The 24,847-nt window shown below is 35.8% G+C and overlaps 1 pseudogene; it reads right to left on the bottom strand.

The window, feature by feature from the left end:
• LOC121035349 (uncharacterized protein C3orf38 homolog) lies at positions 1-24,847 on the bottom strand (annotated as a pseudogene).

Raw genomic sequence — 24,847 nt, forward strand, 5'->3', positions numbered from 1 at the left:
TTAATGCTTTAAAGGGTTAGGTAAACTCAGTTCTCTTTTGTTCAATAATGCCTCGTTTACACCACACAAAGCGTAATCTCCATTTCCACTATGCAATGCCTGCCTTACATTAAGTCATACTTCGTTAGTACCACATAAAATAATTACATTATAAAAGGCCTCTAGATCACTAGTTTCAAAAATAATAGCCGGTATCATTAGCAAGCCAGTTTTCAGAGCAAGGGAACCTTCTCCAATAATTCTGAGGTTAATAAATTTAATTTTCTAAGTATTCTCCACAAAAGCACAGCAGATAAGTCCAAAACTTTGTTGAAAAATGCCCAAACATGTGTTCCCTCACCGGGCAATTTCATCAACTCTAACCATAATTGGACCGTGGGGAGAAGAAGCACCCTGCAGTCCACAGAAGTCTAGATCAGGACTGAGAAAAAATATTCTTTCACTGGTGATAGCAGACAAAGGCTCACGATTTCTGCTCCATGGTGGTCTATCGCATTTTGTTCACATGTGCTGCGATAAAAATGTAAATGTGACATCATACCAGAAGTGCCAAAGCTCCATTCATCTTGAGATGGTCCTAGAAAAGGATTCATGTGAAGTTATTTTTATTGGTTATGTAAATCAGGGGTAATTCCTTTGTCATTTGGCTGTACACAGGTTCACCTTTAACATGTACTGACAAATATTTTTCCATAAACAGTATTCTATCTTTTTATTTGCTAAATCTTTCAACCCTCTCCATAGTAATTATACTAATTTAAACTCTCACATCAGAATATGAAAATTCAAGTTGTGCACTGTTTTCATCAAGGTTTGGTTTTGTTCATATTTTTTATTTTAGTCTAATTGGATTTTATTGTTTAAGTGGTATTGCATCCTGGTTTTAATTTGTACCTCCCAACTGACTAATGAGGTTGAGCATCTTCATATGTTTATTGGTCACCTGAAAGGGCTTGTTCAAATTCTTTGCCTGTAGGTTGTTTGTTTTTATATTGCTGACTTTTATGGGTACTTTAAATATTTTGTATACCACATTTATTGGGTAGATGTATTCAAATATCTTCTCTCATTCTTTGGACTGCAATTTCACACCATCAAGACTTTTTTTTGATGAACAGAATGTAGTCCTATTTATCATTGGTTTTCCCTCTCTAGTTAGTACTTTTTGTGTTATGTTTAAAAAATCTTTGCCCTACCCAAGACTACTGAAGATATTCTCCGTGTTTTCTTTTGCAGACTTCATATTTTTATCTTTCACATACAGATCTATAATTCATCTCGAAATGATTATTGTATGTGGTGTGAAGGTGGGGGTCAAGATACAAGTTTTGACATAGTCGTACAGCACCATAAAAAAAATAAAACCTCAAAACATCCTTCCCTCACTGCACTGGAGTGTTATCTTTTTCATATATCAGGTGACTATACATGCATGGATTTGTTTCTGTCCCATTGGTCTATTTGTTTATCCTTATGCCCATGCTTTGTTGCCTTAATTATCATTGCTTTTTCATAAGTTCTAATATTTAGTAGTTTAAGTCCTCCATTTCCTTCACTTTCTGTTTTCAATATTGCCTTGGCTATTCTTGGTCCTTTGGATTTCCATATAAATTTTAGAAATAGATGGTCAATTTCCACAAAAATTTAATTGTCTGTTGATGCAATTACATCTGGATTATATTCTCTTTTAATATTTCATTTAAAAATATTACATTGTTAAAGTCCTTTAGGAAGTTAAACTAAAGAGATCTCAGCATAATAATTTTAGCAAGTTATGTTCACCGTCTTCAAACTAAGGTAGATGGACCTTGCAGAGGGTGGGGCTTGAAGACTTTCCAAGTGGCAGGTAAGCATGGAATATTTTAAGTGAACCTATTTCCAAATCCTTAACTCCATGTTTTTGTTCCTAACGTTGATCTGCCTGAGGAAACCCCTGTGATTTTTTTCCCCCAATATCTTCTTTCATGATTCCCCCTGTTACCACTTTTCTTTTTTTTTTTTTTTTCAACGTTTATTTATTTTTGGGACAGAGAGAGACAGAGCATGAACGGGCGAGGGGCAGAGAGAGAGAGGGAGACACAGAATCAGAAACAGGCTCCAGGCTCTGAGCCATCAGCCCAGAGCCCGACGCGGGGCTCGAACTCACGGACCGCGAGATCGTGACCTGGCTGAAGTCGGATGCTTAACCGACTGCGCCACCCAGGCGCCCCTACCACTTTTCAAAGAAAGTCATACCTTTCATCTATCCTACTGTTATCATTCATCACCAGTTGTGAAATCTTCCAGAATGTCAAACAAAGGAACATTTCAAAATATGGATTCTGGCAAAGCCTTCTTTAATGCAGTCACTATGAACCAGCAATAAATCATTACATCTTTCCTTGCCTTGCTGCTAATTTTGGTAAAGTTAAAGCCAGTTAGAAAGTTACTTTAACCCATATGAGTATGTTCTGAATTCAAGATATATTGTGGTTTGGCATGATGGCAATGATGACATTTTGGTTTAACAAGGTCTTTCCTCCTATCTTTCAACTATTGTCAAAGCATTGTTGCTTAAAGTTTCGGGAGAGCAAAGCAAAGAACGATAGTAAATACTGAAGATGGCAGCATTTTATTTCATCCAGTTCACAAGCCCTGACATATCTCTCTGCCTTATTCAACTATGGATTTTGGAAATGGAATATTTAAGATTGATGAAAGGCATTTTCAACCTCCTGATAAAAAAGAAAGTAAAGATTATCATTCATTTGTGTCTATTGTATGAAATTATACTTTGTATGATTTCAAGGTAGAGGAAGTTAAGTTCCATGTTTATTTCTGATAGACCAATAGATTGTTTAATTTTTTGTGCTATTTGCTTAGATGCATAAGAAACACGTTTTCCTTTACATGTGACCAGATTCCTGGATAATGCACAGCCATATGTATTATTTCATTGGTGTGAAACTCCTGCTTGTTGTCACTGATAAGCTGTTTCTCTTTTTTTATCTTTGATTGTCGTGACTATCTCTGATGGTATATACTGCTACCATGAACTTACTAGATTTAGAGGAACCTAATTTTAGTTTATTGTGTAGAGTCTACTGTATAAATAGTGCATTTAAAAGACAATATAATAATTAATATACCTGTTGTACCTTCCATTTTACTTTTGGTCCAATACCTTGTTTTAGTTTTGATGCCAATTTCCACAAATTAGATTTAAAAAAACTGCTCTCTTAATAGCAGAATTTATTAAATGCAGGTCCAGGGCAAAATATTCCCACTATTGCAATCTAGGACAATCTAGGGCATGGTGCCCTGAACTCTAGAGAACTCACTGCATGTAGTTAGAATTCATTTATCCTTTTCAGATTTGATATGTCATTCTAATTCCATCAGATATATTAAAAATGTGATATAACAATTTTAAAAGGCAATGTTAATAATATGACAGACATTACATCTTTAAATTAATAACAAAACATTTTTGATGTCACCTTAAATTTTCTGGGAATAAGTAAAGAAAAAATTTCAAGACCCCTGGTCTTTAGTTAATGGTAGCCCATTTGTACTATGTAGACATAATAAACTGTTTGTGTGAGGGATAAATTCAGCCCACAAAGGGCATCTTTTTCTAGCCCATGGTTGGAATAAATGTTAAAATTTACTTTCTTACGAATACTAACTCAAAAATGTTTTAAGATTCCAGGCTTCTATAATTAAGATAATCCTGTAGCCAACAGGACCAGTTTAATAATTTTAATTAAAAAAAAAGGCTTGTATCTTCTGATTCATCAATGTTAAATGTAAAAAAGGTTCTATTTTGTTCTATTTGAGTTTGTTTTTTTCTAAACTTAAATAGGTTTACTGATCAAATAGGCTACCTTTACTCTTACATAATGTTTGCCATTATCAAAAACTAAATTTTATTATCTTAATTGAATCATGATTGTGGTAAGCCTTGTTTCAAGACTAATCATGTTTTGTGGTATGTCAGCTTGAAGATAATTTCCAAGATCTTTAGGAAACTTAAAAACTTGGACTAATACTAATATTGACATTTCAGAGAATAGATTCTGAGGACAGGCTTCTGAACAGACATCATTTAGACAACTTTCAGACTGTATCAGTGGACTGCATCAGGATATCTGAGGAAACTCCTCAGTTTTAGTTGAGAAGTGGCCCAATGTGACTACTAACCCAAGCTCCAGCTGGAAATGGTTAACAACTGAATGAACTGATGAAGGAGAATTTATTGTGGTTATCTGTTGGGAATATTTTTTATTTTGTTTTTACACTCTATTTTTCTGGATCTATAAGGAGGCTATTCCTTACACTATCTAAACAACAATTTTATATATCTTACTTTTGTAAATGAAAGTGAAACATTTAAAAATAATATCTGATTCCTGTGGCCCTTCCCCACACCCCCACCCCACCCCCAGAATTGAACAACTCTTACTAAATTTCTGTATTTTTCATGGCGAGGTTATCTTGTGGTGATTATCTCATAAGAAGCTGTCCTCCTCCTTACCAAGTTATAATTGGTTACTTTATGCAACCAAAATTTTACCCTGGGGCTTCTTACTTGAGAATGGTAGTTATTAAATCAGTTGTGATAAGCCATTTCAGGTAACAAATACTGATCCACCTGTGGGCCAATGCCTACAAAGTCCTCCCAGGAAAACTGGTCTGATATAGGTGGTAAGGAAGTTAAGGAAACTTAATAAGTCTTTGAGAGTCTTTGAGAAAGGAAGAAGTCATCCCAGTTTTTAGGTACATGGTGAAAGCTAGCAAAGAGTTTTCTGGACTTGGATTCCTAGCCTCAGGATAACAAATATCAGAGGCTTTTTTTTTTATATGAAATTTATTGTCAAATTGGTTTCCATACAACACCCAGTGCTCATCCCAAAAGGTGCCCTCCTCAATACCCATCACCCACCCTCTCCTCCCTCCCAGAGGCTTCAGAGGCTTCTTAAACACATGGAAACTTCAGACTATTATCTCTCTTCCAGGTTGCATGTCGCTCTTATCCTTCTCTCTCTTTTCTACTTTCATCTATGCTCACCACAACAAAAATATCTGAAATTATACAGTAAACACACGACCTATATGCAGACACTTTTATTTATTGTGATAATGACTTCTCTTTGTAGTTCATGAAAGTAGTTCATGAATTCCCAGTCAAGACAGACTCTCCAGGTTTTCATTTGCTGGGTCTCACAAAAGTCAGATCCTTCTACAGTACTGTTTCCCAATATAGTGTCATTTTAGGTTGACTAGCAATACTCTTTCCTGGACATGGCTTTACCAAGCCTTTCTCCGCATTCTGCTCTCTAGGCATTTTCCCATTTTTGACATTGCTTCCCCTTTTCAAGACTTTCTTGTAACCTTGTTTCTGTGCTCACATAACTTCTCATGATGTCTGAGACCTTACCCCATTAACTATTCTTTCTTTTTTTCTGAAATCTTCAAGAGAACGGATGCACTGAATAATGAGAGGAAGGTGGAAGTCAATTACAGTAGGTAAGGATGGAGTTACTGGTGAGAAAATTAAGCCAGTGAGATAAGACAAGACTTTTGAGAATTTTTACCACTAATGGTACAGTGTTTAAAAAGATAACAATTTTATGAGTTTTTTTAAAAAATACATTTATTTATTTTTGAAAGAGAGAGAGAGAGAGCATAAGCAGGGGAGGGGCAGAGAGAGGGAGACACAGAATCCGAAGCAGGTTCCAGGCTCCAAGCTGTCAGCACAGAGCCCGACGTGGGGCCTGAACTCACCTACGGCGGTGAGATCATCACCTGAGCCAAACACCTTTAACTGACTGCGCCACCCAGGGCCCAGCAAGTTTTTAAGATTAGGGGAGACAGAGGTCATGGATCAGGCTTGGAAATCAATGGAGAAAGAGTGCTACGACTTTTTAAAGATGAAGGCAGAAATATAGTAAGTCCAGAGCACTGAAAGAAACAGTGGCTTTGAATTAAGAAGAAAGAAAGGGTGAACTTCATAGAAGCTTTGAGGTAGTAAAGAGAGAAGTGGTAATGATATTTGAATTTAAAGAAGAAAGCAGAAGATAGGAGGTAGTATTCATCTCAGGTATCTAAGAGGCCCCGTTATCCACTCAAAGGCTGTGACATACTGTATGGATTTGTTCACAAACTAGAGAATTTACAAATCACAATTCTGAGAACTAAAATGTCACCTATGCCCATATCAGTCATCCTCATTCTAACCCTTTCCAGTTTTGCCCTTACTAGTGTGTCTTAAAAATTCATTTCTTCCCTCATAAAAGAAATGGATTATAGATACTGGTGCTGGTTTACATTCACCTTTATCTTAAAAACTTCTATTTAGTTTAGCCACATTCTATATTTGTAAAAACTATTACTCTACCATCCATGTATTCAGTGGAAGAGAGAACACTGCATTGAGTACTGTCTTCATCCTGAAAATTTTCCACTGAAAGCTTTCCTTTCACTATTGTCTCTTTGATCTTAAGTGCACTTTCCAAGCATTCATAAGACTGATTCACGTCATTTCCCATTTTTAAAGAATTAACTCAATTAGGTTTTATATTTCCCACTCATTTAGAATTTCTGCTTCTTTTGCTTTTGTGTCCTTCAACATTGAAACAGGAAACACATCAATTAATCAATTAATCAATAGACTTGAGAGTGTCTTTGACCCTAAAGGTACAATAGAAAGATATATTTTATGAACAATGTTGATGCCTCTTCTTAAGAATTTGGCCAAATGATAACACTGATTTCTGCACCCTCAATTCTCATACCCTCAGAGTCTTTTGCTTTATCATCTCCTTTCTATTTCTGCATCTCCCTTTCTACTTCAGAATTTCTCTTTATCAGCATTTATGTCAATATTCTGTTTGCTGAATATAGACTATGGAGAAGATACTCTGATAGACTTTGGAGAAACAAATTTTTAAAAAGTGTTGGGACACCAAGGGAGTTTCCTCTTCACGGGGAAATATATATCTATAATATTCACAAACACAGGCACATATTACATTGAAACATATGAGACTGCCACTTTTGTAGGTCCAAATTGTTGGAATATTGGCAGTTTCATGTCACTTAGTATCATAACATGTTCTTATAGCATTGCTGTAAGTATTATGAAAAATGGCAGCTGTTGGGTCTTGGGCAGTGAAGAGACTCGGAAAGGAAATGCTAATATTGGATGAGCAGAAAAGAATATTACATACAAAGGGAAAACATTTCAGACTTGAAGGTATCAAGTAATTTGACATATTCTAGGAAGTAGAATTTGTAGAGAGATCTTAAGTAGCTAGACTATCTATCTGGGTTCAAATTCCACTCTGCCACTTACTTGCTGTAAGACCACAGACTATTAACTTCTCTGTCTTTCAGCTACATTGCCGATAACAATAGGACCAACTTCCTCTGTTTGTTGGAGAATTAAATGAGTTAAATGGATAAGGCCCTCAGAATGGTGTCCAGCAAAACGGTGTCATCACCAGCTATTCTTGGTGAAGGATAAAGATTGAAGAGTCCTAGACTTCTTGACTTGCATTCATGAATAAGTTCTGTCCCTCCCCTTTTTAGGCTTTCCTCTCAGGAAGAGTTTGATGGCATCATCTCCTGACTCACCTCTCCACAACTTTGCTCAATTTTCTCTTTCCAGTGCTTCAGTTCCCCTCTAAGCATATCAAAACTCTCTTCTTCAGGGAGGAGGCCTCTTACTGAATTCAGCTGGATGTGAGCTGATGCAGCATTTTCAAATCTGAATGCTTGCCAGTGGCCATCCACAGAGCAGAACTGCAAGGCCCCTGGAGCTATGTGTGTGACCCACTCCATAGGCACAAAATTTTACTCCCCACACTGGCTTCAGATCTTGCTGGGATTTCTTCAACATTGAAATTGGCCTTAGATCATCACTACAGCATCATTTTTTAAAAGTCTTTCTATTTTAGATTTTAAAATTACAACAGATAATGCAAACTTATTTTAATGAGAAAAATGATGCAGACTTTTATCAGTAAAAAAATGATCTCATACTTCTCAACCCATCTCTGATCTTATCCCCTATGTAAACCAAGTTTAACAGCCCCCGTGTGTGTGTGTGTGTGTGTGTGTGTGTGTGTGTGTGTGTATACACATATAATTCCATTTTGTTCAGCCCCTTGTTGCTCAAATGGGCTTTCCCAGGATTTTTTTATTTGGATATGTAACACATGTAAATTTTTTAATTTTGTTTTGTTTAAAATGGAACCATTTTTTACCTGCTACACTCAAACTTTGTTTTGTTTGTTTTTTTTTTTAGTTATAGTACACTTTAATATCTCCTCAGGTCCGTGGATATAGATACACTTTTTACAGCTTCAGGGCACGGGTATAACGTAATTTATTCAGCATTCTCCAGCTGATAGACATTCTGGCGCTACCATACTACAAAAAGCAGCTTATTTTTTATATGAAGGTATTCTTTTATTTATTTCTGGAGGTGAGATTAGAAGAATAATGGGACTTTGGAGTCAAAGGGTGTATGTCTTTTTATAGCAACAGTTATTGACAGATTTCTTTCCAAAACAATTTCAGTAAGTTGCCCTCTTGTTTTTCTGAAACACTGTCAGCAGGGAATGCTTTCACTCTTTTAAATTTTGCCAATCTGATGCGTTAAAAATAACATCTCAATTATGGTTTTATTTTGTGTTGTCCTTAATAGTAGAGACATCGAAGATCATTTTATATGCCTGTTGATGTTTGAATTTCCTCTTCTGTGAATTGTCTGTTTATATCTTTTGCTTCTCATTTCCTTCAATTATTTGTTTTATTGAGAATTCTTTGTATATTGGAAATATTAAACATTAAAATAATTTTTAAATTTTTTGGAGTCAAAAAATGTACAGTGAATACAACAGTAAAAACATCAGCAGCACTGGGCACATAGGAAAAAAATAACTTATTGAATATAATAATACAATAAAATGTGTCCATTTGTTTCTTTCTTTTTTTTTTTTTAACGTTTATTTATTTTTTTGGGACAGAGAGAGACAGAGCATGAACGGGGGAGGGGCAGAGAGAGAGGGAGACACAGAATCAGAAACAGGCTCCAGGCTCTGAGCCATCAGCCCAGAGCCCGACGCGGGGCTCGAACTCACTGACCGCGAGATCGTGACCTGGCTGAAGTCGGACGCTTAACCGACTGCGCCACCCAGGCGCCCCTGTCCATTTGTTTCTTTAAAAAATAATTAAAATTAAAAAATAAAATAAAATAAAAAAAGAAAATTCCCTTGCTTTCTATGATTTGAAATATTTTACAATGCCATGAATAACTATTTGTAAGTAATTGTGCCCCCCCAAATTCTATTCATATTCATATAATTTATATTTGGGAAAATTTCAACTAAAGTAATAAGATTTTGTGGTCCAAATAAATAATGATGGATATTAAGATGAGTATTAAGGAAATGAATGGTTTTTAATGAGCAAATTAAACTCAGAACTTTGGTGTCTGGAGGAAAAGATTGGGAAGAAAGTCACATATTAATTACAGTGTGCGATGTCTGGAAAATGTGTCTTCTTTTCTGAAACATGTGCCAATGCAATATTCAAAGATGATGCTCTCCAACACGATGGCTCTGTTTACTGCTGTGCACTAGGCAGCACGCACATGTCTGTGTTAGCACCTCAGAACTGAAGGCGCCATGAAGATGGATGAGGAAGAGAATCCAGGGGTGGAATATGAGTCGCACATGTGCTGGAAGCAAACATAATAGTCTAAGCTGCTGAAAGGAAATGAAGTAATTCATTTTAAAAATCCTCATTACATTAGTTTATCACATTCTTTGACTTTTTTTAAGCAGATGAGTAAAATGTGAATGTAAAATAGGAGAAAACAGAAATATACACGTTGAAGGCTTTGTTATAGACAGAAATGAATAAAAAAAGAAAAAGGTCTACCTTTCTCCACATCTATTGCCAAATCTATGGTTGTAGCTTTCTCCAAGATTATCTGTACTAATTTGATGGGTTTTTTTTTTCATATCAGACCATAATTTAGATTTTTAGAAATGTTCACAGAGGGAATTGAGCTTTGTTTCTTCCAACAGAATTAGAAAAATTATTGGCAGTTGAGTTTTTAAAGATTTTAGTATGGAGATTACACGCCTGAAGAGAGAGATCTGTTAAACCTGAGTTAAAGCCAGTAGCAGAAAGTTGAGAACTGAGTTTTCTTTAATTCAGTATATTTTTATTTCTGTAGTTCCTAAATTTGCAGATTTTTTAGTTCACTCATTGTGCCTGAATTTATGTCAAAGAAATTTTCTGTTATTTTGACTTATATTTGGAATCTGAAGCGAGACAAACCAAATCTACATATGTTGTATAACTTATGACAGATATTTATTTGACTTAAGTAATTCTTAGTTTCCTCATTTTTGCAATGACTTTAATGATATCTATAACACAGGGTTATTGTAAGGATTAAATATGATAATGCATTTAAAGAAAATAGCATAGTGCTTAATAATAATAAGCTTTTAACAAATGCAACTTGCTATTGACATCTATTAAAAGACGTTTTTCTTGGGGTGCCTGTGTGGCTCAGAGGGTTATGTGTCGACACTTGGTTTTGGCTCAGGTCATGATCTCACACTGCTGACAGTGCAGAGCCTGCTTGGAATTCTCCATCTCTCTCTCTCTCTCTCTGCCCCTCCTGCACTCTCTCTAGATCTCTCTCAAAGTAAATAAATATTTAAAATAAATAAATAAATAAAAGATGTTTTTCTTAATAAGAAAAAAAAAGAAGAAAGATGCTTTTCTTGTTATCTGAGCTAGATCTGTATGCCTGACTTAGAACCTAAACAAAAGAAATTATTAGAAGAATATTATATAATGAACGGAAGACTATTATTGTGCTTTAATATTAAAATGTCAGGCTAATTTGTTTTTTTGTCTTTGAAAATTTATTCCAAAAATAACACCATTGATTATATATATTCATTATATTTTAGTTCTGAAAGTTGTGGATTTTGTACTATAGTTGACTAATTTGATGTTGAACCTCATACATAATTCTCATTTTAGAAATGTCTTGGTGATACGGACGCCTGGGTGGCTCAGTAGGTTAGGCATCTGACTTCAGCTCAGGTCATGATCTCCGGGTAAGTGAGTTCGAGCCCTGCATCTTACTCTGTGCTGGCAGCTCAGAGCCTGGATCCTGCTTTGGATTCTGTGTCTCCCTCTCTCTCTGCTCCTCCCCTGCTTGCTCTCTGTCTCTCTCTGTCTCTCAAAAATGAATAAAAGTCCAAAAAATAGTTTTTTTAATGTCTTTGTGATAGATGGTAGATACAACCATCACAGGCTTTTAAGAAATATTTCCTTGATGATCATTCTCTCTTAAATTTCTGAGTACTCTCTATCTCAGCCATCTGCAGGTATTCTCAGACTTTCATAGAATTAGATTTTTCTAAATCCAGCAGTTTCATTCGACCAGCAGCAAGAATAACTTGGTTATACTTCGATTTTTCTGCTTGAAAGTAATACACATCACTATATTCCTGTTTATTCTCTATCCCAACCACTTTAGATAATGGATTTTAATTTCTTGGAGCACTGCTGGTTTCTTTGTAGTCTAATCAAGTGGTCACATTCATTTTAACCACTGATTTTCTTCCCCACAAGTAAAGTGTCAGCTTAAAATAGCTATAGCACATTATAGTACATCTTCTACATTTTTAGAAGAAACTTTTTGAAATATTTTACTTATAAAGCAGAAAAATTTGTATACCCCCCAGGTTTTGCACGAAAAAGAATATAGCACACAGATGGATCCTAACATGTATTCTAGGTTAGTTTTGTTTACTGGAAAAGAAAAAATTGAATGTGGTTTATTTCAGTTCTAATCAAGACTTTTTTAGTTGCGAGTAAAAAAATAAAGGATTCAAACTGGCTTGGTGTAAAGGGGAATATTATTGTTTTTCCTAACTGACAAATGCAGGGTTAGAGCAAGCTCATGTATTGCTGGATTCAGTGCCGAAATGATCTGTCTTTCTACCTCTTGGCTCTGGATAACTCTGCGGTAGCTTTCTTTTCATGAAGGTTCTGTTACAGTGATGATCACAGTGACCACCAAATGTACCCTGTTTACAGTGTGCCAGTTCAGGTGCCAATACAAAAGTCAGCATTGCTTTCTCAAGAATTAAAAGATCCAGTTCTGACTTTCCTAACTTTAGTTGGTCAGCTTGGATCAGGCTCAAATCTTCTGCCTACGTGTGAAGTCTACAGGTTGGCTCCACTCCCCCTGAAACACATGACCCGAGAGTGCAGGGGAAGAGCTCTCCAAGGAAGCCCAAGGGGCCGTTACCATTTGCTCCATCTTTACCAATAGGCAGTGGGATTAGTTCTCATCATTTTAGCCACTGTCCTGGGTGTGAAATGGTATCTCATTTATGGTTTTAGTTTGCACTCTTTTGTGTGTTTGCTGAACATTAGTACCTCTCTTGTGTTAAAGTGTCCAAATCTTTGGTTCACTTAAAAAATTGCAATGTTTGTCATTTTACTATTAATCTGTAGGCTTTTTTATGTATTATGGGTGCAAATCCTTTGTCACATGTGTTATAAATATTTTTCCCCAATCTGTGGCTTATTTATCCATTTTATTAGTGGTGTTTCTTTGAGAAGCATAAAGTTTAAATTTTTATGAAATTCACTTAATTAATTTTTAAGTTTTTGGTTAGTGCTTAGGCACATGATCCATCAAAATTATTTTTGTGTTTGGTGTGAGATAGGAGACAACTTTTTTTCTGCTTTGTTTTGTTTTCTCCATGTAGATTTTAGCTATAGTATAGAAACATCTTTTTAAAAGGCTTTCCTTGGGGGAGCCTGGGTGGCTCAGTCATTCGAGCATCCAACTTTTGATTTTGGCTCTGGTCATGATCTTGTGGTTGTGGGATCAAGCCCCTCAATGGGCTCCTCACTGAGTGTGGAGCCTGCCTGGGATTCTCTATCTCCCTCTCTCTTTGCCCCTCCCTGACTTGTGCTCTCTTGCTCTCTCTCAAAATAAATAAATAAACAAACATCAACAAATAAATAAATAAAAAGGTTTTCCTTTGTTCACTGAGTGAACTTGGCACCTTAGCTGCAAATCAATTGATTGTATATGTGTGGGTCTATTTCTAGACTCCATTCTGTTCAAGTGTCTGTTTGTATGCCAGTGCTACACTAGAGTTTTGAAATCAGGTGGTGTAAGGACTGCTTTTTTTCTCTTTTTTTCAAGATTGTTTTAGCTATTTTAGATCCGGTAGGATTCTATAACATTTTAAAAATAAACTTGTCTCTTTCTTTACAAAATACTTGATGAAGTTTTAATGGGAATTATATTGAATCAAAAAATTAACCTAGAGAGGATACTCATCATAACAATCCATGAACTATTATAACTTTCAACTGATGTAGGTCTTTTTAAGTTTCTCTCAGTTGGGTCTCATAGCATTTTGGTGTAGAGATCTTTTATGCCAGATCAGGTTTCTCAACCTTGACATTACTGATATTTTATACCAGAGAAATCTTTGTTGTGGGATGCTGTCTGTCACTGTAGAATGTTTAACAGCTTCCTGGCATTTGTCCATTAGATGCCGGAAGTACTCTTAGTTGTGAAAAAAAAAAAAGTTTGCAAATGTTTGCCAAATGTCCCTGCAGGGACAAGACCACCTCCAGTTGAGAACTATATGCTAAATTTAGTCTTAGCCATTTAATTTTTTTTAAGTTTATTTATTTATTTATTTTGCAAGAGAGAGAGAGGGCTGACATGGGGCTTGAACTCACAAACTGTGAGATCATGACCTGAGCCGAAATCAAGAGTTGGCTGCCCAACCCACTAAGGCACCCAGGTGCCCCTACTGAGATATTTTTAATAACCTACCATGTGATCTAACCAGATGAATGGTGCATGTGTACTTGAGAAGAATATATTTCCTATCATTGTTGGGTGTAGCATTGTATAAATAACAGCTCAAATCTATTGATAGTGTTTTTCATATCTTCTATACCTTCACTATAAATGTAGTCCACTCCCAGTTAATGCCAGCATGTCATGCAAAATCATTTGTAAATCATACTCTAATTATTTCCTCTCCAATAAAAATTGGTCATAGAAATTTTTCGTGAAAGCTTAGAAGTGGGTTGAGAAAAGAGCAGGACCAGAAGAAGTGTGAGCATCTTGTTTATGTAACTTCCTTTGGCTTTTAGGCGATATTCCCAAAATAAGTATATTCAAGTTGAATGCTACAATGTATAATCTACATTTTTAATTGATCTCATAAAGCTCAGCTCATAATGAGTTTCTCAGTTCCTAATTTCTCCCAGTATCCAGTGATCAGATGTTCAAACCAAGAAATGCATCTCAAAGGAGAATGGCTTTCCAAAAATGGGCTTGTATTTGCTCCAGAATTCTGAGGCTTTGTTGTAATTTTCCTACCAAAGCAGCCACAGTCTCCATAGATCATATGTATAGAACATTTAAGTATCACTGGGGTTGCTGGATCATAGAGGCAAAAATGGAAAAGCTACTTAAACTTCAGCCTCTATTTGCTGGAGAATCTCTTCTCCTCTTTCTCGGCTCCGCCGCAAGCTGACAGATAAGCCTTTAGATCATTCAGAAATGTGATATACACGGCTTCCAAATACTAAGCATTGTGGTCTTTCAGGAAAGATTACCAGATGTAGAAACATGTACTTCATTAAGAAGAGAAATCATGACATGTTGAAGACCATTTTACCACCCTCTGCCCCAGATACTTGAATGAAGTGACAGACCCCTCCCTGTATTTTCCAGGGGTTTATGTTAATCTTCTGTATCTCACCAAAGCATCTGGAATATTTACACTTCCTCCTTTTCCAGTTCAATTAGCATGATGTCAGCATATAGTAAGACGTCTGTGGAATGATGAGATGATCCAAGTTCCTGTTTATTAAATGACAGCAATGAGTCACAGTTGGCATAGTTCTGGTGTAAAATGCTACAAGGTACTGCCAGTCCTTCCAGGGAAGAGTACATTGCTTCTAGAGTTCTCTCTTAGTTGAGAGAAAAGTCATTTGTGATGATATACCCCAGTAAAGATAGCAGCGGCAATTGGAGTGTGGCTTTCTGATTGAACTGACTATATCCATTGTCATTCTTCAATACTTATCAGTTTTTCACGTTGGCTTTAAAAAAATTTAAGGAAAGATATGATAGGAGTTGTTTTTCAGCTTCTCCTGCTATGGGGTTGTGGAGTCTGTGAAGGCTTATAATTTTATTTTATTTATTTACTGCTGTCTTCATAATATTTAGAACCCTGCTTGGCACTGATCAATGACCATCAAATATTTGTTTAATTAATGAGTATTTTGGTATAAATAAATTGAAAGATGACTGAGAGAATTATAAGAAGTACAGTTAGAGATATAAATAGGGGATCAATCATACCTTGAAGGCATTTTTATGCAGAGGATGTTAGAATTTATTATGTAAGTAATGGAGAGTTACTGAATAAGCTTTAAAGTAATGTTATGATTTATATTTTAGAAATGCGATGAAAATGCCAAAGGAGGGGATACTTTAGAGGGCAAAGAGCCCAAAGATAGGGAGACCTAGGAAATCGGACAAATTAGAAATAGTCATCTAGGCCTTCATAATAGTCTCTCATCTCTATTCATCATTCAGTCATTGTCCCCTAATGGGTTAGCTTAACACCCTTTTGTAATACAAATTCTTAGTAAGAATAGAAATCAATTTTCTTAACTTTGTTAAAAGCATCTGTGAAAAATTAGAGCAAACATCATACTTAGTGGTAAAACATTGAAGTATTCCCATTAAGGGAGGAAAAAAAAATTGATGAAGATGCCTACGGAGAAAGCAAAGAAACAATCCCGAGAGCTCTCAGCTGGTTGCTGCCCTGGCATTTACGGCAAGGCTATGCTGTTTCTTCCTCACTATAAATGATTTCATAGACCATCCACAACAGCCAAAGTCACTGTGGATGACTGGGATGGTGTGAGCAAAACCATGGCTATTCCTTCGTCATTTCTGAGCACAGAAAAATAAGACACTGTGCAAATCACAAAAGCACACAAGCATCTATCTGTGCAGGCTACACGAGCCACTGCTATTTTTTTTTTTAATTACAACGTTAGTCCCACTTCATCCCACCTGCCTCCTACATAAAAATTAAGATAATCATAGAATTGTTCTCGTTTTCTGACAACACCTAATCCAGAGCAAAATACACTTCCTTGCTGCCTGTCCCAAATCACATAACACAAGTCCAAATACTCTAACAATCCCCTCATAATATCCAGGCCAAGGGAGAGACAGCCTTCCCTAGAATACCTGTGTCTGTGACTCTGCCTCCTAACTCCAGAGCAGGAGGTACTTTGTGGCACACACTTAATTCTTGCCAATTGAGTCACAGAGGCCAGGGGAAGGGCACTTTTACTTGGCATACAAGAAGTTCGTGGTTTTGCTCTGTGATTTCTACCTTTGGAAGTGTGCTGGCTAGGGAAGGTCACAGAAAACGATGTGCTCATTCTTGCCTTTACTTATGTTCTTTCTCTTTCTTTCTGATAGGTATAATATTCTTCCATTTGGTCTGACAAACAGCTGACCTTCTTTTGAACTCAGTAAAGGAATTAACTCTTCAGTGAAGCTTTCGCTGACTCCTAAATTGAGCTTACTTCTTCCCTCTTTGGACCCCCACTGTTTTTATTAAGGCACTGATCAATCTCAAATGAATACATCTATTTATCTACATATTTCTTTCTCCGTAAAAGTGCATAATGTCTCTTATTCTTCTGTCTCCATCACTCAGCAAAATACCTAACACATAATGGTGTTTGATTATACCGAGTCAAATATATTGGACTGAATTGATTTGAAGATAAACTGAGTGATCTAATGGAATGAACATGGGATCAGAAGGCAGAAAACCCAGATTTTTAGTTTCACCTATGCTAACTACAGTCATTTGTAGAGTCTCTTAATCTCTGTGCATTTTTGTTTCTTAATATGTAAAAATGAAGGTGTGGGTTCATATTGGTTCATTTTTAACATCACTTTCACAGTCAATACTCACTGATTCAGACTGATGTGCTTCATGCTTGACCTTTTTAGCAGAGTTTTGTACTTTGTATAAAGGGCAGTAATGCATTCCTAGACACAGAAGATCAAAGCGATAATTGACATTAAGGCTCTTATTCAAGCTCTAAGGGCTAACTAAGAAATCTGGTTATGAACATTAGAACATTCCCCAAGGCCATCAGATCTCTCACACTGACTTAAAAAAAAAAAAAACAGAAGTATAATTTAACAAGCTTTTATCTAAATAGAATTCATACAATGAACTTGTGGTCTATTGCATTACCTTGAATACAAAAAGGTTTACAATACTAGGCCAACTTGAAGCCTGTGATTTATTGAAGTGATTTATTGAATTATATAACATATGGTTAACCTGTGTCATTAAAGGATAATTCTCTTTCCATATTTTGTATAAAAAAATCTTTAGTTGTCAGGAACCAGTTATCATCACAATGTGATTTCAAATGAATTAAATAGCAACAATAGCTTTAACATTATGAAGATGATGTTTATAAATGATTGAATTGCCTTTGAATGGCTTCAACAGAGAGCTATACTAGCTCATAAAACAAGGTGCTTCTCATTATCAAAACTATGCTGTTTTCTCAAGCTACTTTTATGAGATAAGTGATTTTTTAATACTGGCAGGTGGATAGAACAGTATAATTTATGAAAAATAATCTCAAAATACAAATAATATGCAATTTTATCAACCAATATGGATTTATTTATAAAGTGTACATCGAGATGATGACAGCAAGGAATATGTCATTCCACGGTGGTTGTCTATAGGCTTATATTAATTATATAGCCTTATATGTATTGGTCAATGCACTCTGAAGAGTGACCAGGGTTTCAGGTCATGGACTTTGCCTTTGATAAGTTATTATTGCAATTCTGTGTGAGCACAAATAAGGCATCTATAAACATGGAATTTTCCCAGCTGAAAAAAATTGCTATAATTATATTCAAATGACTATCAAGGCCTTTAAAATTACTTTCTGTAAAAAAAATAAATTGACTTTGGGTAAAGAATGTCATTTGTGTAAATACAAGGTCTTAAATATATTCAGATTGAGATTTGAAGAGTGATTATTATTCCCCAAATAACAGAAAATATGTCTACTCTTTTATTTTTGGTGTGGGGCCATGATAAATGTGCTAAAACCTTAAAGATGTGGCACTGAAATATTTCCAGGAAAACAAAGCACTTATTCTTAGTAATAGTCTATCTAACCAAGCACATGTTCCTATATGAAAACATTGAAATCACCTCTAGGTCATAGGAAAATTGGTATTACTACTGGAACAAGTGATCAACACCATCCTCAGGTGTTCTGCATTTTTTGATGCCATGGTGGATTGGCTTCCTACCGTTTCTGTAATGAATCACCACAAACATAGTGACTTAAAACAACACATTTATTATATTACAGCTGTGGTCAGAAATCCAAAATGAGTCTCACTGAGCCAAAATCAAGGTGTCATAAGGCTGCACTCCTTCTGAAGCTCCAGAGGAGAATTGGTTTCCTTTGCCTGAAAAGCATCCCTTGGTTCATGATCCCTAGTCCCATTTGCCAAGTTCATCACTCCAACCTCTGCTGCCCTCACCACTTCTTTCATTGCCTTGCCTTTATTAGGATCCTGTGATTACAGTGGGCTCACTTAGATAATTAATCCAGAATAATCTCCCCATCTCAATATCCCTAATTTAATCATATCTTCAAAGTCCCTTTACCATGTGAGGTAACATATTCACAGGTTCTTGGGATTAAGGCATTGAGTGGCTATATTTTCTATCTTCTACACATACACCCTTTTGCAGTCTGGTAAGGTCCTTGGTTTCCTTCTTAAAATAATGTTTTAAAATGTATAACATAAAGTAGATAAGATTACAATGGGAAAAATTATATTAAAATACAATAATCAAAAATTTAAAAATAACTGTGCACTTTTTAAATTATTGCATTAAATAATAATTGCAATGGCTTGTAATCACCATAATAATTTCAAAGTAGTGTAAAACTGTTCGGTACAACAACTATTACTGTGTAACATAAAAATATCTATCTTTTCTGCTGTACTGCTAATAGTTTGCTGGGTTTTTTTGTTTTTTTGGTTGGATGGTTTGGTTTTGTTTCCTCTAATTAACAATTCAAAGAAATGTTAAACTTCAATTAGAAGTTGAGTCAAAATATATAATTTGTATTTCTACCCACAGTCTTGGACTACAAGTTAAGAACCCCTGCTGTACCTACATAGCAAAAAAGATTTATGACTTGTCAGTGTGTGTGTGTGTGTGTGTGTGTGTGTGTGTGTGAGAGAGAGAGAGAGAGAGAGAGAGAGAGGCAGAGAGACAGATTTCCATTGACCAGTGTGAGCTGAAAAACTTGCTATTATTTTTTTACATATTTACAATTTTTCAGCTGTATTTTTTCTTCCTACCATTTGACTACTAACTGAAAAGTAAAATAAACTAGATTATAGACAGTCTTTATCAGAAATCTACATTATGAGATTCTCATTCCATTTAACATTAGACACGAAGATATTTATAGACACATGATGAATTCTGTGTATTCACAGATCATCCCAATTCATTTTAATATTTAGTAAGCAATGGGCTTTCTTATAGCCCATTAATTTTTATAGGAGCTGACATTTGTACAGGAGCTTATGCTCAATTTAGCATAATAAGATGTATATATCCTAGAACGTGAAAACAAAATCATTCTAAATATGTTGTGGTTTAATCATTTGTGGGTTTTATTAGTTAAATTGTTCTTTACATGTTCACATAATAAGTAAGCTTATGTTTTCTGCAGTCCAAAACAAGAGTCTTATGCTATAAATGCTTAGGGGAGGATGAAGTTTGCCTTCTAAAACATATTTTTTATCCCAAACGATTGACGCAATAAAGTAGAAGTCTTTCATTTTTTCCTTGACTTTATTCCTTAATAGTCCATCTTCAATAAACCCTACTAAGCAGGCACAATGTAATTAATTATACAGTTACACACATACACTATATATACACATCTAACAAATGAAACAGTGAAAACAGTATTCATACTTCCAGTACCTGGACACTCAGTTATTTAGGACAAAATATTCTACTTTGATGCTGAAATTAGAGCTTAATATAGGGACTCTTGAGAATTGGATTTATAGATTTTTAAAAGTTTTTTTATAGCTATACTATAAAAATAATCTGTGTCAATCTGTGTTCCACTTAGTCATGGGGCCTGCTTATATTTTGCTTATATTTATGCGTTCGTATATTTACTTCCTTATATTTATACTTTCTAATCACTGATTCTGCTCCATTTTGATTATCTTTCTGGTTAATGGGATATTGTAGGCTAAGTGCAACTGTTCAACCAAGAAAGTAGATTCACAGACGTAAGGGTCACCTGGGTATGGATTTGCATGGCAAAGCCGTTAAGCACTATTACAGCTTTCCTGCATTTGTGGACATGGTGAGTACTTGCAAAAAAGAAATGTTCTGCAATAGTGATAGGAATACTGAGATGCAGCCCTGAAACATTTCATATTAACTTGTCCTTACTGACATTGTCACCACCTCACTCCTCCAAGTTTTCCTGTATTAATCAAAGAATTAGCACTCTTTCATTTTTAGTACTTTCAAATTCCATAATTTGGGGGGGGGTCCTGTGTGTGTGTGTGCGTGTGTGTGTATGCTTTTGCAATTTACATAAAACAGAAAGCTGCCATGAAGAACAAGTTTGAGAATATTTGAAAAATGCTAATAAGACCTGCTGTATGAATGTTCTATTTTTACTTAACTGAAGACATTTCCTATAAAGAAAGGAATCTACATGTTTATTTTTATCTCTTTATTTCTTGAGGAGACTCACAGCCTTAGTTAAATTATTTTCACAACACTGAGGAATTCAAGATCTCAACTATTGGAAAGATATGCTAATTGGACACTAGACACTATGTTTCTTTGATCAAGTAATGAGATAAAGCTGAGTTACTCTGAGAGTTGGGTAACATTTGCTAAGTGGAATGTTATGGTTAGATTAGAGGAAGTACAACTTGAAAAATGTCTTTTCTACTTTACCACTGAATATCATTAAAAATTTTGGCAATGATTTGCCAACGATACGCTCAAGTGTAACTGTATGTGATAAAGCATAAAAATTGAGTAATATGATTTAAAGAGTTTGAAAATTACAAACTTGATAGTATATTTATCACTATTTGCTGCACTTAGTGTTCATTTATCAAATATCTGTTAAAAACCACTGCTTAACATCCACTGCCCCCGGCACTGGTACCACAAAGATGATCATTCCACACTTCAGCTCTGAATTCATAGATTGCTCAGAAGTCTGCAAAAGAACCAAGCAAAACTAAAATACCCTCCATAAAGTGGCATGATAGATATGTGCAGAACGTGCTCTGGGATCAGAGAGCAAGGCATAGTTTTCTTTTCTTTTCTTTTTTTCCTTTTCTTTTCTTTTCATGTTTATTTATTTTTGAGAGACAGAGACAGAGCACGAGGGGGAGAGGAGCAGAGACAGAGAGCTGAAGACAGAATCCAAGGCAGGATCCAGGTTCTGAGCTGTTGGCACAGAGCCTGAGGCAGGGCTTGAACTCATGAACTGCGAGATCATGACCTGAGCCGATGTTGGACACTTAACCAACTGAGCCACCCAGGCGCCACGAGGCATAGTTTTAATGTTAAAATATTTACAAAACTTTTCAAGACACAATTGTATTTTATTTAAGCATAACTTTTCACAAAAGCAAGATTGGAATTCTCCGTCACTGACTGAGTTTGTGCAAGATGTTTGTCTTTTTTTATTTTTAAATTTTTTTTAACATTTTAATTTTTTTCGAGAGAAAGAGAGAGAGCGTGAGCAGGGGAGGGGCAGAAAGAGAGGGAGACACAGAATCTGAAGCAGGCTTCAGGCTCCAAGCTGTCAGCACAGAGCCTGACGTGGGGCTCAAACTCATGAACCACTAGATCATGATCTGAGCCGAAGCTGGATGCTTAACCGACTGATCCACACAGGTGCCCCGATGTTTCTTTTTGAACCTCAGTTGTAACAGTGAGAATAGGAATAGCTAATACCTATGGTGCACTTACTTCATATTACTTATTACTTATATATTAATGTTGTAATAATCATATAATATACATTATGATACTTATTACATATGACATTTTATTTAATCCTTCCAACAATGCTATGAACTAAGTACTATTAATGTTGTTTCCATTTTACACATAAGAAAAATTGTGAGAGAAGTTAAGTAGCCTGGCCAAGTTCCTAGCTAATACATAGCTATGATCAGATCTAGTGAGTTCTAGAGGCTAAGTTCATAGCTGTTACACTCTATAGTCTCTAGTGATTACGGTAATAATATATCTATCTTAATTCGATGTTTGGTCTGAATAAGCCATGCACAAATAAATATTATTTCAGGTGTCTATGTAGTTCCTTTGAATCTTTTCTCATCTCTTTCTACCACCTTTTTCTCTCTGAGAAACAACTAGAGGAACGCCCATTTGCAGATAATGTATCTTACAAAATTTCTACGTGACAATCATCATGAAAGAGCTGTTTAGGAATCAGTAAGTTTGTCCTGAGAGTTCTGAAGTGAGAAGGGGCTTGGGTGAAGACAGGCTTACGTCAATAAAGAGTGAGCTTTGGAACATTGAGTTGACTTCCCACATGCTTGCTTTCTGTATCAGACACATACTCTCTGACTCCTAATATATGAGTTTTCAAAATGAGCTATTGTGGGTTTACAACACACCATATATTTTTATATTCTAGTTTATGTGAAATTTTTCACAGAGACATGCTTACAATGCCATAGACTTGGGTTTTATTTTACTACACATTATACTTAACCATGCACATCCTGTTTAAAGCATTCTGTAGATATATATCTATTAGATCCTTTCCTCCATCTTTGGTTCGGTTAGGATTTCCAATGGATTGGCTGATGCCCACCCACGTTAGAGAGGGCAGCCTGCTTTACTGGGTCCACTAATTCAAATACTAATGTCATCAGGAAACACCCTCACAGGCACACTCAGAAATAATGTTTAATCAAATATTTGGGCAGCCTGGGCACTCTGTGGTCCATTGAGGTTGACACATAAAATTAACCATTACATGTCCACCCTTGTCACCTTGGCACCTGTATGAATCTTCTTGGTCATGCACACACATTTTCTTTCTCTATCACTTTTAATGTATCTATCTTAGTGTAGAACTACTTAAGAAAAACATTTGCTCATATACTATAAAATTTAAAAGACAAAAAATGAGTATATAGGAACCATAAATTTCTCTCATACCCCTTTCTACTCTGGCCAATTCCCTTCTCTAGAGGCAAAGGTTATAACCAGTTTCATATTGTTTACACAGTTTTGGGGGGCGATTTCAAATATTTAAAAATACTTGGCTTTTTAAAAGATTGGCATTTAGTCTTTTAGAGGGGATTTGCCAGGGAAGAGGAAGTTCAAATAGTGGCTGTATTCCTTCACTGTCAGGAGTTGTGAATAGTGAAGCAAAAAGGAGCATAGTCAGGAAGCCTGAGTTCTAATCTTGTCTCTTTAATTTGGCTTTGGTCAACTTTGGCCAGGTTATTTAAGTTCTCTGATTTAAGGTATACAATAAAAAGTTTAACTAAATGATTAGCTGTACAGTGCTTCTCAACTGTTCCATTTTATGATTCCTCCTGTAACTCAACACATTTTAGTAACAGTGCCTAGGGGCTGCTCCAACAAGAAATTTAAGCAATTCAGACTAGTCATCACATTTTCTCTTTACACAGTTGCTGAGATTGCGACCAAGAGGTTTTCACTCTGAGGAAATCATGAAAACCTTGGAAAATGTGGCCAGGTCTAATGAAATAGCACTTCTTTTTCTTTAGAGGAAAGTGTTACTCTAAAGTGAGATATTCTGCTAAGACCAATACTTTTGACGGAAATTAGGGATATTCTAAATTGTGGTATTTGTAAGAACTGGACGACTTAAGGCTATTGGACTGGTCTTTGTAACTGTTGGAATAATTCATTCCTGGGCTAATTAGGAAATCTATTAAAAACCCTAACCTTATGCAAAAGGAGAAAGGAAAGTTTGATTTAATTTAATTTTGAAACATTGGGAATGCTTCATTCCATTTCCAGTAGTACAGTGAGAGGGAAATTCTCTTTTGTGCTCTGGAGCTGATAAAATTAAATTCTAGCCACAGGCTTACCAAGAATGTTTCTCAATTCCCCATGGAGCTCAATCAAAGAAGAAGATATGTAACTTCCACGTAAGATAGCAAAGAAGTGTATGCTTGTTTAGCTCCCCTACCTGAACTTTAAGAAGGAAAAAATGAACAAAACAAAACAACTGGAAAAGAAAACTTGCCGATACTGAAATTAGGGAACAACCACAATTTCATACAAATATCTTAAATAATGCCTGCCTTATACAAAACAATGAGGAACCAAATTGAAAAACAACTTTGAGATCTACAAATCTGTAATTCTGAGTCCAGAGCAAAGTGCCAGGAGTGAAGAAATTCAGAAAGACCCTACCAAAGTCAGCTTTGAAGGTATTAGGATTATGAGTGTGACTTGGCCATGAGCAAGATAGAGGGACCTCTACTGGAAATCTGTTTCTTCACTGCGGAGCAGGTGCCGTTCAGGACGGACAGAAGGAGGGCACTTACCACTACACCTCTGAGGTGTTTGCCTATGCTGCTGAAGGATGTGCCCGCCAT

The sequence above is a fragment of the Herpailurus yagouaroundi genome, unplaced genomic scaffold (assembly GCF_014898765.1).
Source record: "Herpailurus yagouaroundi ecotype Mexico unplaced genomic scaffold, PumYag 28, whole genome shotgun sequence".
Taxonomy (NCBI): domain Eukaryota; kingdom Metazoa; phylum Chordata; class Mammalia; order Carnivora; family Felidae; genus Herpailurus; species Herpailurus yagouaroundi.